The sequence below is a fragment of the Bufo gargarizans genome, chromosome 2, assembly GCF_014858855.1.
Source record: "Bufo gargarizans isolate SCDJY-AF-19 chromosome 2, ASM1485885v1, whole genome shotgun sequence".
Lineage (NCBI taxonomy): Eukaryota > Metazoa > Chordata > Amphibia > Anura > Bufonidae > Bufo > Bufo gargarizans.
This window is the reverse complement of record NC_058081.1, coordinates 43,311,103-43,329,959: the sequence shown is the minus strand read 5'-3', so window position 1 is coordinate 43,329,959 and position 18,857 is coordinate 43,311,103. Positions and strand designations below refer to the sequence as shown.

The following is an 18,857-nucleotide window of genomic DNA, read 5'->3' as shown; positions in this document are numbered from 1 at the left end:
TCCTGAACGTGAGCCCTCCAAACCTGCTGAAAGGAGAGCAGACGGCCCCCCACCGCGAGGGGTGGGGGCACCTCTTCATGCAGAGGACTGCTTGGGAGCAGCAGGACGGGCTGACTGCGCCCGCGGTTGCCAAGAGGGCTGGGGCTTGAAGAGGGGCTTCTTGCGGGAGTCCTGGGATCCCCCAGCTGATGAAGTAGCTGACGTTCTGGCAGTGGAGAAGCGGCGAAAGGACTGGACCCGGAAACCTGAAGCCCAAGATCGAAAAGGGCGCTTGGACCTGGGTTGGGGTAGATGAGTACTCTTGCCCCCCCGTTGAGGCAGAAATGAACTCGTCCAACTGGGCCCCAAAGAGCCTGGACCCCTCAAAAGGGAGGTTAGCGAGGGAACGCTTGGAAGAAGCATCGGCGTCCCACACCTTCAACCAGACCTCCCTGCGCTGAATGACCGAAAGGGACGAAATACAGGCAAAGAGGGAACCGATGTCCATTGAAGCCTCACAGAGAAATTTGGAAGCCTGAGACATTTGGAGGATAAAATCCAGAGTGTCTGCAGGGTCATCCTGCTCCGCCAGTTCCTGGTGGTGGCGCTGCAACCACGCCGAAAGAGCTCTGGCGACCCAAGTAGATGCAAAGGCCGGTCGCAGAGACGTGCCTGCCAGGGAGAAGATGGACTTGGAAAGCGAGTCCAGGCGCCTGTCCACCGCATCCTGCAGAGAAGAACTGTCTAGGACAGGAAGGGCCGTGTTCTTGGCCAACCTGGCTACCAGAGGATCTACCTTAGGGGAAGAAGTCCACTTTTCCACAGTGTCAGAAGGAAAAGGGTAAAGCGTATCCATGCGCTTGGTGGCCGAAATTTTTTGATTAGGGCGGTCCCAAGCCCTTGATATGACCGCAGTGAATTCCTGATGGACGGGGAACACAGCAGACTCCGGTTTCTTGGGCGGAAAAAGGGAGAACTCCCGACTAGTGGAGGGAGGAGAATCCCCTTGGATATTAAAGGTGTCACGGACAGCCGCCACCAATTCAGTTACCATGGTGGAAAGCTTAGGCAGGGGTTCCCACTCCATGACTTCGTCCGAGCCGGACAATTCCCCTTCGGACTTGCGCTCCCTGAGAGAGGGCGAATCATCCGGGCATGCCTCAAGGCGGGGGGGAGAAGCGGAGTCATCCGAGGAGGAATGCTGCCGCTCACGCTGCCTCTTAGTGGTCAGGCGCCCCCTGTGAGAATCACTGAGAGGAGATGGAGCGGTGGGTGCAACGGGATTGGTAGCTGCCATACGCTCCATAAAGGACATGGCTGCCTTGGCGACTAAGGCCAGATCCGCGGCCGCACTAGACATGGCGGAGGCCCAGGCGGGTACCGCTGGCTCCGCAGGGACAGAGGGGGGACTGGGCTGAGCAAGAGAAAGAGGATGATCCTGTCCAGGAGCAGGGCACGAGTCACAGGTACCAGCGACAGAGAAATGCAGAAGGCACACTTTACATGACCCCAGTGGGGCCTGAGAAGCGGCCTTGGCAGACTTAGGGACCCCAGGTTTAGGCATGATGGCTATCCAAAAAAGTAAAAAATCTCCTACCAGTTGCTGCAAAGGAGAGCTGAATGAGTCCTATCACCCAGGCAACAGCAGAAATCTCCGGCGGAGAGGAGCAGGGGAGAAGTCACACGAGTGAGGAGCTGCATGGCGGTCCAGCCAGCAAGAAGGAAGTGCCAGAGCGAGACGCAGAAGCTTCGCCCCCTCGAATGCGTAATACCGGCGCGAAAAGAGCGCACATTTTTAATAAACCGCCAGAAACACCCATCGCCCAATGCGGCGTAGCGGGGGTTAATAGTGATGTAGGAGGAGCGGGCCACCGGCGGGTGCCACAGCGACCCAAGCGCAGCGGCCGCGGGCCCCGAGAGAAACCAAGAACTGGCGCCGTTCCTGCCACCCGTCCGTGTGTAGACGTCAGCGGTGCCTTGAGCTTTTCAAGCCCTGATCATGCCCACAATGTCCCCTCCATGCTCCTAACAAAACGCAGGGGAGCGATCGATAGTCCTCAAAGGAAGACATGCCCCCAGCAGGACTCCTTCTCTAGATCACCCAGGCGGCCTCGGGAGTGACAATGAGAATGGGGGGCGGGGGAGGGGGGAAAGAAGGGATGCAGGTATACTTATCTGCTCCTGCAGTCTCCTCCCTCGATGCCAGGACCAGCAGGGATGCACCTCTTCAGACTTCTGATTCCACACCTAGGAGAACAGTGCTCTGGTGGAGGGTGGCAGCAGGTGTCCCAGCAGCTGGTGGGATGCCAAAGCTGACAGGTCAAGCCCGGATCCACTTTTCTTCTTTGGGGGGAATGGGAGGTAGCCTGGGAACGTCAGAAGACGGTGGCAGACACTCCACGGGGGCCAGGAAAGCGCAGTGCTGACCTGCATCCCCATCTGGAAAAAAATAACAAACAGGAGAAGAGTTAGTGTCAACCTCCTTTACCGGACACTAAGCAAAGACTGAAGTTCTCCTGGTGGAGCCTGGGGGTATAGCCCGAGGAGGAGGAGCTCCTTTTTTTGCATAGTGTCCCTCCTAGTGATACCTCTAAGCTATACCCATGGGCTGTGTCCCCCCCCAATGGAATGTACGAGAAATGGGCGATTAAAGAGAAAACAAATGAGGAAGGAGGAGTAAAGAGGAGAAGGGGGAATAATAAGTCAGGTCCCCACACAAAGTGAACCAGATCTGTCAAGGGCAGGGGCAGGAGAGCTTGTGTGAACAGTGCAACACTCCCTGAAATTAGTTTGGAATAATGTGCTGGAGAGGAGCCATATCTTCAGGCTTGTCCCCAGGTATTCTGACCAGCTCTTTACAGGATACTTCTATTCCTGCTCATAGTACTCTCTAGTATACCGAGAAAGTTAGAACTTGGGTAAGGGAAGGGGGCAGTCAGTGGCGAGCAGTAGGGGAGGAACCAGATATAGAGAGACCAACTATGAACTTACGATTCACCTGGATTTGTAAATATGGTGCTGTTGCAGGTGCCCCTTTTGTAGAAAAGATAAAGAATGTTGCAGGTGTTAATATAGAAGCAGTCCCTACAGATGCTGATGCAAGGGTGAAGAAATCAGGAGATGTGTACTTGATAAGGGATGGGCGGATACTTAGGACTTGTTTCATTAATGGATTGAGAGATATATTAAGAACAGAATTGATGAGAATGTGTCCAGAATGTCTGTATATCCCTTTTGATCAGATTGTTGTTCGTAGTTTAGAAGAACAGTTGAATAAAAGGAAAAAGAAGCAGGCAATGAAATGGTCTGCCATCCCTGTAATGATTGCATCATATATTGGCCAACAGCTGCTGGAGAAAAGGGGGCTGCGCAGGCAGGGGGACAGACGCCGAGAAGAGAAAATGAGAAAGTAAATACGTATGAAATCTGGATAAGAAGGAATATGAATATAGCTGAGTACAGGAGGAAAGGATTGTGTTTTGAATTTGGGGGTCGAGGCCACATGAGAAGAAATTGTCCCTCTAAATGGCTAAATAACCAGAACAATCAGATTAAGTGATTAAGAATTAGGTTGCCCCAAAAACCAGGATGTAAAGTTTCAAAAGATAAACTGCATGTTGCTAGACTTAAGGTGGTGTTTTGGGGACATTGTATCTCACATCAAGCAAAGCACATAACCCCATACCGAAAAAGGGCAGTTGCCCAACTTACTGAGCCTATCAGTGTCAGAGAATTGAGAACATTTGAGGGTCTAGTCAGCTATGTCAGAGAGTGGATCCCATCTGCTTCATCCCTTATGCAGCCAATTTTTGATGTCCTGGCTGCCTGCAACAGGGGACAGCCCTACTTGCTTACTGGGGAAGCAAAAGAGGGGTACCAGGAGTCGAAACAAACTATCATATTGGCACCATGCTTGGGGATACCAAATTATTATCTTCATTTCAACCTTTTCTGCTATGAAAACTCGGGACATGCAAAAGGAGTCCTGACACAGTTGCATGGAGGGAAACATCGCCCACTAGGTTACTGCTCAGTACAGCTAGATGTAGTCGCTAGGGGCGCACCCTCTTGCGTAAGGGCTGTGGCAGCCTGTGCACTTTTGACTGGAAATATTGCTGACATAGTTCTGGATCATGCACTGACAATCTATGTGCCTCATGCTGTCCAGGAACAATTGTAACAGGCTAAAATACAACATTTATCAATAGTAAGGCCAACCAAATATGAAGTGACACTTCTTACTCTGCCAAATATCACAATCAAAAGGTGTACTATCTTGAATCCAGCTACCTTACTCCCAGAGTCTAGTCAAGTAGAACAAGTCATATGTTTAAATGATGAACTAATGAAAATTTAAAAAAAATTTTGACAATGTAACTGAGACACCGATACCTAATGCTGATTTTGAGCTTTTTGTAGATGGATCCAGATATTACCTTGATGGAAAGCCATACACGGGATATGCTGTGACTACCTTGGAGGAAGTTGTAAGGCAGGGATCACTCCCACCTGGATGTTCTGCACAGGAAGCAGAGCTGAAAGCACTCACTGAGGCATGTATAATGGCTTAAGGTCAGACTGTAAACATTTACACTGACTCCCACTACGCGTTTTGTATTTCACATGACTATGGCCCTATTTGGAGAAGCAGGGGATCCTCTGGTAAGCCTATTAAAAGTGCTGAATCTGTAGCTCAGTTGTTTAGAGCTTTAGCGCTGCCTAAGATGGTGGCTATTGTTAAGGTACAGGCCCATACAAAAGAACAAACAAAAGAGGCAGAAGGAAACCGAAGAGCAGACGCTGCTGCAAAGCAGGCTGCACTGTTGCCTCTCCTGTGATGGGACATACTGTGGACATAGTTCCACTAGCAGGAGAGGTTGATCTAATCCTCCTCCAGAAGTTGCACAAATAAGTTCCTAAACCAGAGAAGGAAGAATGGGTGAGAAGAAAGGCCGAGAAGAATCAGGAGGGTTTGTATGCCATAGATACTAAACTTTGCCTCACCAGGGTATTATACCCCATGATGTGTGCCCTATCACATGGTCTTGCCCACCAGTCCAAGGAAGCAATAATACAAACCGGATTCCAAAAAAGTTGGGACACTAAACAAATTGTGAATAAAAACTGAATGCAATGATGTGGAGATGGCAAATGTCAATATTTTATTTGTAATAGAACGTAGATGACAGATCAAACGTTTAATCCGAGTAAATGTATCATTTTAAAGGAAAAATACGTTGATTCAAATTTTCACGGTGTCAACAAATCCCAAAAAAGTTGGGACAAGTAGCAATAAGAGGCTGGAAAAAGTAAATTTGAGCATAACGAAGAGCTGGAAGACCAATTAACACTAATTAGGTCAATTGGCAACATGATTGGGTATAAAAAGAGCTTCTCAGAGTGGCAGTGTCTCTCAGAAGCCAAGATGGGTAGAGGATCACCAATTCCCACAATGTTGCGCAGAAAGATAGTGGAGCAATATCAAAAAGGTGTTACCCAGCGAAAAATTGCAAAGACTTTGGATCTATCATCATCAACTGTGCATAACATCATCCGAAGATTCAGAGAATCTGGAACAATCTCTGTGCGTAAGGGTCAAGGCCGTAAAACCATACTGGATGCCCCTGATCTCCGGGCCCTTAAACGACACTGCACCACAAACAGGAATGCTACTGTAAAGGAAATCACAGAATGGGCTCAGGAATACTTCCAGAAACCATTGTCAGTGAACACAATCCACCGTGCCATCCGCCGTTGCCGGGTGAAACTCTACAGTGCAAAGAAGAAGCCATTTCTAAGCAAGATCCACAAGCTCAGGCGTTTTCACTGGGCCAGGGATCATTTAAAATGGAGTGTGGCAAAATGGAAGACTGTTCTGTGGTCAGACGAGTCACGATTCGAAGTTCTTTTTTAAATCTGGGACGCCATGTCATCCGGACCAAAGAGGACAAGGACAACCCAAGTTGTTATCAACGCTCAGTTCAGAAGCCTGCATCTCTTATGGTATGGGGTTGCATGAGTGCGTGTGGCATGGGCAGCTTGCATGTCTGGAAAGGCACCATCAATGCTGAAAAATATATTCAGGTTCTAGAACAACCTTGTTCTATGTTATATGCTCCCATCCAGACGTCATCTCTTTCAGGGAAGACCCTGCATTTTTCAACAAGATAATGCCAGACCACATTCTGCATCAATCACAACATCATGGCTGCGTAGGAGAAGGATCCGGGTACTGAAATGGCCAGTCTGCAGTCCAGATCTTTCACCTATAGAGAACATTTGGCGCATCATAAAGAGGAAGGTGCAACAAAGAAGGCCCAAGACGATTGAACAGTTAGAGGCCTGTATTAGACAAGAATGGGAGAGCATTCCTATTTCTAAACTTGAGAAACTGGTCTCCTCGGTTCCCAGACGTCTGTTGAGTGTTGTAAAAAGAAGAGGAGATGCCATACAGTGGTGAAAATGGCCTTGTCCCAACTTTTTGGGGATTTGTTGACACCATGAAATTCTGATTCAACATATTTTTCCCTTAAAATGGTACATTTTCTCAGTTTAAACCTTTGTTCCGTGATTTATGTTCTATTCTGAATAAAATATTAGAAGTTGGCACCTCCACATCATTGCATTCAGTTTTTATTCACGATTTGTATAGTGTCCCAACTTTTTTGGAATCCGGTTTGTAAGTTTGGTAAGTCAAGGATGGGTGGCAACGGGGTTCAACAATGCCGCTGCTAAGCATGTCCAGGGGTGTATAGTCTTTGCTTGCCATAACATAGGATGGACTGTAAAAGTGCCCCCAAGGTGCACTACAAAGCTACTATACCCTTTTCAGCGACTGCAGATTGACTGTATTCAACTTCCAAAGGTAGGCACATATGAGTATGTTCTGGTATGTGTGGACCTCTTTTCAGGTTGGCCTGAAGAATGGCCAACAGCTAAAGCAAATGCAAAAATGTGCCTAAGAAACTTTTGTCTGAAGTAGGGTGTAGATTTGGTGTTTCTGAAGTTATTGAAAATTATAGGGGAACTCATTTCACTTCAGAGGTGTTACAAGAGGTACTTCATTCAGACCATAAAGCAGTAGAAAGGTAGAACATCTGAACGGAATTTTAAAGTTAAAGATCCAGAAGGCTATGGCTGAGACTGGTAAGCCATGGATAGAGTGTTTGCCCATAGCATTATACAGTGTTAGGGTAACTCCTCATAGGAAAACACAGTTAAGTCCTTATTGGCACTGCGCCAAAGACAGGTCTGTATTTCCTACAACAGCTCCAGACTATTTATTCAGATTTGACACAATATGTAAGAGCATTGCATAATCGTGTTCTCAGTTCTATTTCAGATCCCTTGTCACTGAAAGGGACTCATTCACTAAACCCTGGAGATTGGGTTACTGTGAAAAGACATGTGAAAAAGACATTAGAACCTCGATTTTACGCTCCATTCCAGGTCCAGCTTACTACACCAACCTGGAAGGCAAACCAACTTGGATACACACTTCCCATTAGAAGAAGTTCATTAAATCATGAGTCTGGGAAAGTATTTGTTCTTAAGCATTGAACTCATTACATATGTAAAACATGTGATGACAATAGTGAATGGTAAAATAAGTTTATTAAGTACCATAAACTAGTTGCTCAGATGAGAATTACCTGTAACTGGATGGATAAAATATCCATGGTGGCAGGTAAATATATCAACTTGGGTAGGCACCTGGTATAAATATGATATGTGAGAGGATGGCTGGAAGGAAAGACAGAGGTGGGAGAAGTACCTACCAGATTTGCCTAAAAGGCCTCACTTTCAACACCCAACAAAACTGATTCATGAAGAGCCTTTAACTTTAGAAAAGGTAGGAATGTATTTCCCAATTATGAGTACTTATTTTCAGGCAACTGGGTTTCTTAACAATGCTAAACAAATTGATGATTTAAGTGAACTATTTGATAATATCACAGACTACTTGTTTGATGCTGTAGAAGTGAATTCGGTATACCTAACATAATTGATCATGGTTACAAATCAGCACTCAGTAGTGCTAGATTATCTTATAGCAGCTCAAGGAATACTATGTCAGATAGTAGGTCCTACATGTCATCATATTGATCCCACAGGAATTGTAAGAATCACACAAGACCTATAGCAGGCTAGGCAATTGAAGAAAGGGTTCCTGATCTTGCCTTGCCTGATTGGTTGTCTTGGCTCAACCCCCTTAACTGGTTTCGAGGATTGGGAGGATGGTTGTCAGGAATTTTCTATATGTTATTACAAGGATGTTTTCTTATTCTTGTAATTTTTATTATTATTAAGCTTTTTCTGCTGATTTGTAAAAGAATTCTAAAATACAAATGTATTTCAGGAAAATCTAAGAAAATTACAGTGATAAACAACCAAACTCCCCCCACACAAGTGGTGGTCATTATGGCTGAGTTTTTCCCAGAACCTTCCACTGCTGAACAGACAACAATTGTACCACCTACTCTACTCTCATTTACCTTGAACTACAATTGCACATTGTGGGACTGAGTTATAAAAAAACAATAATTAAAAGACTCAATGACTGACAAATTGGGCTTACTCTCATAGTGCACCTCTCAACTCCACTGGTTGCGTAGGTCCAGGGTTAGATAGAAAAGATGACTCCTGTAAAAGACCCTCTGGATGGATGCTTGACATCCCACAATTTATGAGAATTAGTATTTTCCCACTTTGTGCAGACAGGAAAGTCTAAAAAGTTATCTTTGGTTGTCAGAAGGGAGAGAGGGAGGTTTTCATAGACAGTGGAATAATGATAAAAAGAGGGGAGTAATGAGAGAGTAATGGTCTATATATTTATTGGTTATACATATATTTCATATAAATAAATAAATATTTATATAGTTGTATTGCTTTATTTAGTGTGAACTTTTAAGATGATCATATTCCTATGTCTTGTGACTGGCCTGGCTGGGGATGTTTTTCAGTAAAGTTGTTTGTCAGTATGTGTCGTGTCAGCATAATATGAGGAAAAGGGAGTATTTCATACAACAAAGAAGAAGATTGAGAAATTTATTTTGGTGGTCAAATTTGTCCTTATGTTATAACAAATTCGAGGAAATGTTATTCAAATGAAGGACACAGATGTCCACAATATGTGATAAAGTTGGATTCAGCTCCTGGGAACCTGATCTTTTTATTTAGAGTCTTGTCTAAAAGATTTATTACCTAGTTATATAACTGTAAAATATTGCCAATATGTATCACGTGGAATTATGTAACCTATATTGTCCAATTATATGTAGTGTAACCGCCTTGAAACACTTAGTTACTCCTATTATCTCAAGGGTATAAAATAAAGGTTTCTGGGGTCGTCACTCAGATCTCCGCAGATACATCTATTATTGAATGTGTCTCCGTGTTAGCCGACTTAATTATTTAAATGACTTTGTACCTGAAAATGTAACTACTCTCACAGTGGTCTTCTTCATTCGCTTCACTTCCAGGGTGCTGCCTCGCTGATATTCCTGACATAGGCCAGCATCAGGACACTGTGTGAGAAGCTTGGCTCCACAGAGATCACCCCAACAAAATGATATAGTTTCTCAACCAAAAGCCAGGAGTGGATACAAAAAGAGGATAAGACTAAGGGTCCAATCAGATGACCTTATCCTTTTTTGGCGGATACCGGCTGTGTGCGTTTCGCATTTTGTGGACCAGATTTTTTTTTCCTATGATAGAAATGCCTATTCTGGTCCTTAAAAACTGACAATAATAGGACATGTTCTATCTTTTTTGCGGGGCTGCAGAATGGAAGTATGGATGCGGACAGCTGTTAAGTATTTCCTTTCCCTTTTGTAGTTTGGTGTGTTGCATTTCCCTGTCATTTGTATTAAGGCCTGAGGGAGACTCCTGTTCGTCCAAAATCCTGAACACTTGCCGGAATGCGGGATCTGGCATTCATTTCTATTGAAATGCATTAATGCCAAGTCTTTCCGGCAAAAGGGATCCGGATTTCCGGTCGGCGCATGACAAAAAAATAAATAAATACTGGATCCGTTTTTCTGAATGACAATTTCATGATTTTACTATTTCATGACGTAAAGTCATGATTTTATAAAGGACACGGAGGCGAGTATTGCTGTCTCTCTCTTTACTGAGTTTCCATAGCAGCAAAGAAAAACACTTTAAACATGCAGTAACCATGGCAACAAGCCCCACCCTGTCACTCCCAGTGTCCATATAACCCCTGGTCACACTGGAGCAGTCCTCTTTCTTTGATGGTCCACCCACTGCAAACTGATGGACGCCTGACGAACAGACTTCAGGTCTCTTGAACTAGAAACTGACCAACTGGAACGAAGGCTCGGATCCGACATGCCCACGAACTGTGCACATTCCGGACATCCCGCCAGGAACCTTGAGCAACGAAGCCGCGAAAATTCCGGACATCTTGGCTTGAACATCAACCTAGGAAAAACCAAGCAAACACATATGGTAGTATACAATTCAGACCCAGGAAGACACATATCAACCGATTCATATAACTGAACCAAATCAACACATCCTTATGACAGATAAAACAAACGATATTCCAGGGAGGGGAAAAACGGGAGGGCAATACTCGCCTCCGTGTCCTTTATAAAATCATGACTTTACGTCATGAAATAGTAAAATCATGAAATTTTATCCCAGGACACGGAGGCTCATATTGCAAGTTTAAAGCTGGGCCACCACAGACGAGAAAGCATGAGATGGTGGCCTAAAGTAAAATTCACGAAAGGTAGAAGCCCTAGACCAATCTGCTAACCTCATAACATCCTCTAAACGGGCACCAGAAACCGTCATAGAGGTGGCAGAGGCACTGCGAACCGAATGAGCCGTAAATATGGAGGTGTCAATACCCGCCAGAGATAGGACCCATTTGACCCAACGCGAAAGGGTAACACTGGTCACCGGGTGAAAAGGTCTACGGAAGGAGATAAAAAGATGAGGGAACTCAGGAACACGTAACCGACAGGTACGACGTTCGTATTCCTGCAGACAAGTGCCAGGACAAAGCTGCGGAGACTCTGGAAAATATGGATAGGAAACCGAGCGAATGTTTGTCTTCGTACGCCGGGAGATGTTGAACGTCACGCCCACCGGCGAGAAAGAGCGGGCGTCATGGTCCAACGCCCGGACGTCAGAAACCCTCTTGCAGGAGATCAAGCACAAGAGGGCGACCAGCTTAGCCGAGAGCTGCCTTAACGACAGGACGTCATTAGAGGGCCAATTCTGTAGGAAGGACAAAACGATGGAAACATCCCAAGTAGCGGAAAACCGCGGCCTCGGAGGACGAGAAAGGCGAGAACCGCGCAACAATCTACAGACCAGGGGATGCTGGCCCGCCGGACGACCGTCAAACCCCAAGTGCCTAGACGAGATGGCAGACCTATACAGATTAATAGTCCGATATGCCTTGCCCTCATCAAACAAGGCCGACAAAAAAGATAAGATAGCCGTTACAGGAGCTTCAGTGGGATCCAGATTCCCTGAGAGGCACCAACGAGCCCAGGAATCCCAAGCCGAGCGATAAGCTCGTCTGGTTCCGGGTGCCCAAGCGCTTGCCAGCAAGAAGCGAGCCGTCTCCGAAACCCCTGAGACCTCCCAGGGACCCCCGACACTCTGCACGCGAGGAGGAGTAGAGTGCCGTCGACGAGTAGAGGGTGAAACCGACCCGCCGGATCCTGGAGCAGGTGGGGAAACGCGGGGAGCAAGACTGGCTCGGCGATGAGAAGATCCAGAAGGTGGGGAAACCACGACTGGGACTTCCAAAGGGGCAAAACGAGGACCAGCTCCGCCGACTGGCGGCGGATCTGGAGAAGAACCCTCGGGATTAGAGCAAAAGGAGGGAACGCGTATAGGACCGGAGTCGACCACTCCTGGAGGAAAGCGTCCACCGCTTCCGCCTCCGGATCCGGCCGCCAGCTGAAGAATCTGGGCAGCTGAGCGTTGAGGCGCGATGCAAAGAGGTCGATGGAGAATGGACCCCATATAGATGACACGGCATCGAAAACCCCGGAATCCAATCTCCAGTCGCTGGCATCCGAAAGATACCGCGAACTCCAATCTGCTCTCACATTGTGGAGACCCGGAAGGTATTCCGCGACAACCATGATCCCCCTGGAGAAACATTGGTCCCAAAAATCCATGGCCAAATGAGTGAGCACTGACGAGCGCGTTCCACCCATAAAGTTGATGTACCGGACCGCCAACACGTTGTCCATGCGGAGTCGGACACAAACCTTGACCGTGTTGTTGACAAAGCTGCGGATCGCCAGAGATCCCGCCAGCAGTTCCAAGGAATTGATATGGAGCCGGGATTCGCTCCGGGACCAAGGACCTCCGGTGGAGACGCCGTTGCAATGAGCGCCCCACCCGTGGAGACTGGCGTCCGACTCGATGACAAGGTCCGGCTGAGGCCCAAAAATGGCTCTGCCGTTCCACATTGAGAGGTTGTGGATCCACCAGCTCAACTCGTGCCTGGTCTCCGTATCCAGCACGATGGTATCGGCATAAGATGCACCCTCCCGAAGGTGAGCAATCTTGAGGCGCTGCAGCGCCCTGTAATGGAGGGGCGCCGGAAAGATTGCCTGGATGGAAGAAGCCAGCAGCCCGATTATCCGGGCCAGATGTCTCAGGGATAAATGAGGTAACGACAGAGCGTGCCTCAACTCCTTCCGAATACTCAGAACCTTCGACTGCGGTAGACTGAGGGATTGTGCCACCGAGTCGATCTGGAAGCCCAGAAACTCCATAGTGGTGGACGGTATCAGACAAGATTTTTCCCGATTGATGACGAACCCCAGTCCGGAGATGAGGGAGGTGGCCAACTGAAGGTGCGACAGAAGCGAGGCCGGACTGGACGCCATGAACAAAATGTCGTCCAGGTAAACTATCAGACGCACCCCCCGACTGCGCAACCAGGCTACCACAGGACGTAATAGCTTGGTGAAGCACCAGGGGGCGGAGGAGAGGCCAAAGGGAAGGCACGTAAAGCGCTACACTTGATCTCTCCAGGCAAAGCGTAACAAATCCCTCGACTCCGGTGCCACCGGCACCGTGAGGTAGGCGTCTTTCAAATCTACCTTCGCCATCCAATCTCCTGGAAGGAGCATGTCCCTCAAAAGATGAATCCCTTCCATCTTGAAATGGCGGTACCTGACGAAACTGTTCAGAGCCTTCAGATTGATGACGGGGCGCAGCTGACCCCCTTTTTTCTGCACCAAAAAGATGCTGCTCAAGACCCCCAAGGAGTTCCCGGGAGCCAACTCTATCGCCCCCTTGTCCCAAAGAGCCGAGAGCTCCGACTCTATGAGGGCGCGAGCGGACCCGGACGGCATGCGGGCACAAGGGGGGGCAAGCCCCACGGGGTTTGAAACTAACTCGATCACAAAACCCCTGACCGTAGAAAGAATCCACGGGTCGGAAGAAACTTTTCTCCACGCATGGGAAAAGAACCGGAGTCTTCCCCCCACCGGACAATTGGAAATCGGAGGAACATTGAACAGTTGACTCACCGTATGGTTTCCTGGATCCAGGGTGTCCACGGAATCCTCTGCCGCGGTTATAGCCGCCCCGGGTAGGAAAAAAGGAAGGCTGATGTTGCTGGTCCTGCAACGAGGATCTGTGGCCAAAGGAGCCTCTGCCCGAACCACGGGCATAGGAGGAGGAGCGGCCGGGCAGACGGCCCCTGAAACTGCCGGCCCTGGCTGAAAAACGGTTTGGGAAAACCTTACGCATGGACGCTTGCGCCTTATCAAGGGCCGTAAAAGCCCCAACGTATTTCCCAAGCTCCTTAATAAAAGGCTCTCCAAAGAGGAGCCCCTGGGCATCCTTGCCCGCCTCAGAAATGGCCAAATTAGCCAGTTTCGGCTCAATTTTCATAAGAAGCGCTTTGCGCCGTTCTATAGCTAACGAGGTGTTAGCGTTGCCCGTAAGGCAAACCGCCCTCTGAGCCCATCCAGTTAACTCTTCAGGGTCGACCTGATTACCAGCCGCCCTGGCCGCCTCGGCCATATCCAGAATCTTGGCCAGTGGCCCCATAATGTCCAGCACTTTATCCTGGCATGCCCTAAGGGCGGAATCCAGGCCTTTGCGGGGATTAAACCCTGTTTTAGTCAAAAACTGGACCATCTTCGGGTCCACCTACCGGCGTCTCGCAAACCTTATGCGGGATCAGGGGTCTAGGGCATTCAGCCCGCAGCTTTGTACGTGCCTCCTTTGTGAGAGGCTTACGGGCCATTGACTCAATGTATTGGGCTACATGCGTGGCAGGAAGCCACTCAGAAGACCGCGGGTGGTGTAAAGCATTGGGATCAAACATAGGATCCCCCAACGGATCCACAAGAGGATCCGCGGACCCAGACGGGGCATCCGGGGACGCCGCAGTAGGGGGTGGCGGCAAATCTACATCCACAGGGTCAACCGCGACCCCAGTCAAATCCTCCTCTGAGCCATGCAGGGAGTAGCGCTGTGCCTCCTCATCAGACTCTCTATCAGAGTCAGAAACATGTTCGGGCTGTGACCGCGCCGACTTCCAACCTCGCGCACGTTCTGCCTGGCGCGGACAGGCTCTTTTACGCGACCTTAGCGCGTCGTCAGTGGATGGAACATTGCCATCGTTCTCCGTTGTTCTGGAGGCATGAGGGGGCTGAACAGCTAGGGCTTGAGTCACAGATTGTGAAATTGCTGTGGACATTGACCCCATGGCAGACATGATAGCGCTTGAAATAGAGCGCTGAATGGCCAAGCTCTGGGCATCCACAATAATAGGTTCCCTGGTAGGGAGACTAGACCTCCTAGATGAGGGAGAAACGTGGGCCCTGGACTCCAGGTCCTGAGAGGGGCCGGCATTAGGGGAGCGGGAGCGGGAATGGCGCGACATAACTAGGGTTAGTCACCCTGTAGGGACAGAAGGAGAAAGGAAGAAAAAATAGGCGGACAGAAAACAGCCAGACCGTGCAAGAACAGGACCGGCGCTGCAGGAGGCTCCGATGAGGCAGACGAAACCGCTCCGGACAGCGCACCGCACGAAATCCCGCGAGACCTCGGCCGCAGCTAGCACCCGAGATCTCGCGAGACTGAGGAGGAGGAAGAAGAAGAGAAGAAGCGCGCGAAATGGCGCCGCCTCCCCCTGAAGTGCGGACTAGCAGCGCAGGCCTGGAAGATGAGGGGTAAGAGGGTAATACCCCTGCAATTGAAAAGAGGCAGAACGGAGTGCCCGCTCCTCCCCAGCCGAAACAGAGAAACGCCGCAACGGCGGGGAGAGGAAAGGCAGCCGACGGAAGAGTATATGGATATAATACACTACAAATAATCGAAAAAACGCACACCAATACGGGCAAAAAAGCCCAGGAATTAAACTGTAGGTCTCACAGAATATACAATAACAATATATATATAATACGATATGATGCCCTAAGGGATGCCCGGTGGGAACCCCTCAGGGCACAAAACTGCTATGGAGTGTATACTTAACTGGAGCAGCAAAGAAAGAGGACTGTTCCAGTGTGACCAGGGGTTATATGGACACTGGGAGTGACAGGGTGGGGCTTGTTGCCATGGTTACTGCATGTTTAAAGTGTTTTTCTTTGCTGCTATGGAAACTCAGTAAAGAGAGAGACAGCAATATGAGCCTCCGTGTCCTGGGATAAAATTGAGAGACGGATCCGGTATTTCAATGCATTTGTCAGATGGATCCGCATCCGGATCTGTCTGACAAATGCCATCCGTTTGCGTCCGGACTGCCTGCCAGAATCCTCTGCCGCAAGTGTGAAAGTACCCTTATATGTGAAGGGTGGTATTATAGTTGTTATATTCTTGTACATAGCAGTATTATAGTTGTTATATTCTTGTACATAGCAGTATTATAGTTGTTATATTCTTGTACATAGAAGACAGTATTATAGTAGTTATATTTTTGTACATAGGAGGCAGTATTATAGTAGTTATATTCTTGTACATAGGAGGCAGTATTATAGTAGTTATATTCTTATACCTAGTGGCAGTATTATAGTAGTTATATTATTGTATATAGGGGCAGTAGTAATATAGTAGTTATATTCTTGTACATTGGAGGCAGTATTATAGTTGTTATATTTTTGTACATAGGAGCAGTATTATAGTAGTTATATTCTTGTATATAGGGGCAGTAGTAATATAGTAGTTATATTCTTGTACATAGGAGGCAGTATTATAGTAGTTATATTCTTGTACATAGGAGGCAGTATTATAGTAGTTATATTCTTATACCTAGTGGCAGTATTATAGTAGTTATATTCTTGTATATAGGGGCAGTAGTAATATAGTAGTTATATTCTTGTACATAGGAGGCAGTATTATAGTAGTTATATTCTTGTACATAGGAGCAGTATTATAGTAGTTATATTCTGGTACATAGGAGGCAGTATTATAGTAGTTATATTATTGTACATAGGAGCAGTAATATAGTAGTTCTATTCTTGTACATAGGACCAGTATTATAGTAATATTCTTGTACATAGGAGGCGGTATTATAGTAGTTATATTCTTGTACATAGGAGCAGTATTATAGTAGTTATATTCTTGTACACAGGAGCAGTATTATAGTAGTTATATTCTTGTACATAGGAGCAGTAACATAGTAGTTATAGTCTTGTACATAGGAGCAGTATTCTAATAGTTATATTCTTGTACATAGGAGGCAGTATTATAGTAGTTATATTCTTGTACATAGGAGGCAGTATTATAGTAGTTATAGTCTTGTACATAGGAGCAGTATTATAATAGTTATATTCTTGTACATAGGAGGCAGTATTATAGTAGTTATATTCTTGTACATAGGAGGCAGTATTATAGTAGTTATAGTCTTGTACATAGGAGCAGTATTATAGTAGTTATATACTTGTACATAGAAGGCAGTATTATAGTAGTTATATTCTTGTACATAGGAGGCAGTATTATAGTAGTTATATTCTTGTACATAGGAGGCAGTATTATAGTAGTTATAGTCTTGTACATAGGAGCAGTATTATAATAGTTATATTCTTGTACATAGGAGGCAGTATTATAGTAGTTATATACTTGTACATAGAAGGCAGTATTATAGTAGTTTTATTCTTGTACATAGGAGCAGTATTATAGTAGTTATATTCTTGAACATAGGAGCAGTATTAAAGTAGTTATATTCTTGTACATAGGAGCAGTATTCTAGTAATAACCTTATTCCTAGGGTAATAATAATAATAGTTTAATTTTTATATAGGAGGCAGTATTATACAATGCAAATATTGCAATTTTCATATTGCGTGACACATTGTCCAAGCTATATATTTTCTCTCAAGGTGTAGCACTGCCTGCATCACATGTAATGAAAGTGATCAGGATCATGTTGCAGTTTACATGTTGGCATGACAGTAACCTGAAAGCTTGGGTCTTGCCAGCACCAGACTTGTTGAGCAGGAGTGGGGGGGAATATGTGGTATCAACTATTGTGATCGCAGACCTAAATTTATAACAGATGTATGAGTGATATAATATAGTATTAGCCAACATAAGATTTGCTGGTATAAGATCCCCAAATAAAATAGCCAACCCATTCAAGGATCAAAAATACTTTTATAGCAATAAAAAGAGACAATAAAATTTATAATTATGATGCAAGTAAAAATAAAAGTAATAGGAAATAAAGGTAACAAAAATAATACCAAACCTCAACATGGAGGAAAAAAAATATATAACACTCGCCCAACGTGGGGCTCGAACCCACGACCCTGAGATTAAGAGTCTCATGCTCTACCGACGGAGCTAGCCAGGCTGCTGTGTTTATGTGGGATGTGCATAGCTTGTATGGGTGTGTTCAATGTGGAACCACCTTCTATGAGCCAAGTGGACTACTCCAGGACCCCCTTCTCTGGTGGACAAATTCTTGTACATAGGAAGCAGAATTACAGTATATTCTTGTACATAGGAGCCAGCATTATAGTAGTTATATTCTTGTACAGAAGAGCAGTATTATAGTAGTTATATTCTTGTACAGAGGAGCCAGTATTATAGTAGTTATATTCTTGTACATAGGAGCAGTATTATAGTAGTTATATTCTTGTACATAGGAGGCAGTATTATAGTAGTTATATTCTTGTACATAGGAGGCAATATTATAGTAGTTATATTCTTGTACATAGGAGGCAATATTATAGTAGTTATATTCTTGTACATAGGAGCAGTATTATAGTAGTTATATTCTTGTACATGGAGGCAGTATTATAGTAGTTATATTCTTAATCAAATTTCTTTTTATTTGAGGAGAAGCACAAAGTCATGTTGAGAATCAAACATCTTATGTACCAGGCGCAGCTGGAAGCTTACTCAATCAGCAGGTACAGCATATCGGAAAAGTTGCTACACAACTTAAAGAGAGCAATCAGTTATGCATACAAATGAACAGGTAACGGGGGGGGGGGGACAAGACAAGGGTGAGAGGGGGGAAGGGAGGGGAGAACAAGATGTCAGGCGCAACAATTGCACATGGTAAGAATCCCCGATATTGCTTCCAGGGGGACCATATCTTGAGAAACAGCGCTCTGGAGTGTGTTTCCCAGTGAGCAAGCTCTTCGAACCGATATAGTTGATCAGCTTTCTCGGTCCACATCAAAAGGGATGGGGTGAATCATTCCTCCATAATAGAGGTACCAGCAAACGGGCCGCCGTAATAAGCATGGTCGGAAGATTTGATTTCGATGGGGTGGGCGAACCATTGGGGCACCAAAGTAGCAGAAGTTTTGCGTCTAGCGTTATACGGGTATTACAAGCCATATTAATGGCAGCTACCACTGCTTCCCAGAAGGGCCTAATCTTCACACAGCTCCACCATATATGGG

The 18,857-nt window shown here is 46.3% G+C and overlaps 1 non-coding gene across 1 annotated transcript; it reads right to left on the bottom strand.

Annotated features, from left to right (window-relative positions):
* Nucleotides 1-17,721: 17,721 nt before the first annotated feature.
* On the bottom strand, nt 17,722-17,794 carry TRNAK-CUU. The gene has a single exon. It is a non-coding gene; the product is annotated as a tRNA-Lys (tRNA).
* Nucleotides 17,795-18,857: the final 1,063 nt, after the last annotated feature.